We start from the raw sequence: 741 nt of genomic DNA, 5'->3' as shown, positions 1-741 counted from the left end.
TATAAGTTGCATCAACGATTTAACAGACTTTAATTGCAGTGTTCTTAATCTTTATAAGTTAGTAGTACTGTTCGGGTTTACAGTGTGGGGGCGTGTTAGAACGAGCCGTTTTAGGTAGGTGTGGTTGACTCTTAACTTTTATAAAGAATATCTCTTTGGATTTGAGACTTTAGTCTTTGCAACTTTACAGATCTTCTTTATGCACCAAGAGCTTGTAACACTCCAAAGAGAAAGGAAAACTTGAAATCGCATCATATGACGCCTTTAACTTCGGGCCAGGCGCGTGCGCCCGATGAAACGGTCTATAATTTCACAAAGCTAGTCAGAACAGAACATTCTGTTTTTGCTTCAAATTGGGTTATTATTAAATCAAATTATGTATATGAAATTATATAACTAAATGATATGAAATTATATAAATGATATGTATATGAATTATATAACTAAAATTAAATAACTGTAATTACAGATTTAGGTTAAATAAAGATGTCTTTATTTTTCTTCTTTTTAGGAAACAAATCAAAGAAAAAATAAATTAAGTCTACTGTTACTAATATTCTGTATGTTGCTCAAAAACAAAATATATTGTGTTCAGCGGGGAAAAAAAATAAAAGTTAAATTTTTTACCCAGTCATTTAAAAATAGCACATTTTAGAGCTGTAACGACAATATCGTGAAATTTTTGCTTAAGGTTATCATACTGTCAAAATCTCGTACCGGCCCATGCTATATATATATATA

General features: G+C 30.5%; 1 protein-coding gene across 1 annotated transcript in view; it reads right to left on the bottom strand.

The window, feature by feature from the left end:
- lmnb1 (lamin B1) overlaps positions 1–741 on the bottom strand; it is an 18,282-nt gene that overhangs the window by 7,612 nt on the left and 9,929 nt on the right. The gene's annotated exons all lie outside the window — the stretch shown is intronic.

Source organism: Sinocyclocheilus rhinocerous, unplaced genomic scaffold, assembly GCF_001515625.1.
Source record: "Sinocyclocheilus rhinocerous isolate Xijiao unplaced genomic scaffold, SAMN03320098_v1.1 scaffold2705, whole genome shotgun sequence".
Lineage (NCBI taxonomy): Eukaryota > Metazoa > Chordata > Actinopteri > Cypriniformes > Cyprinidae > Sinocyclocheilus > Sinocyclocheilus rhinocerous.
Note: the sequence above shows the minus strand (reverse complement) of the source record. Positions and strands in the feature narration are given on the sequence as shown.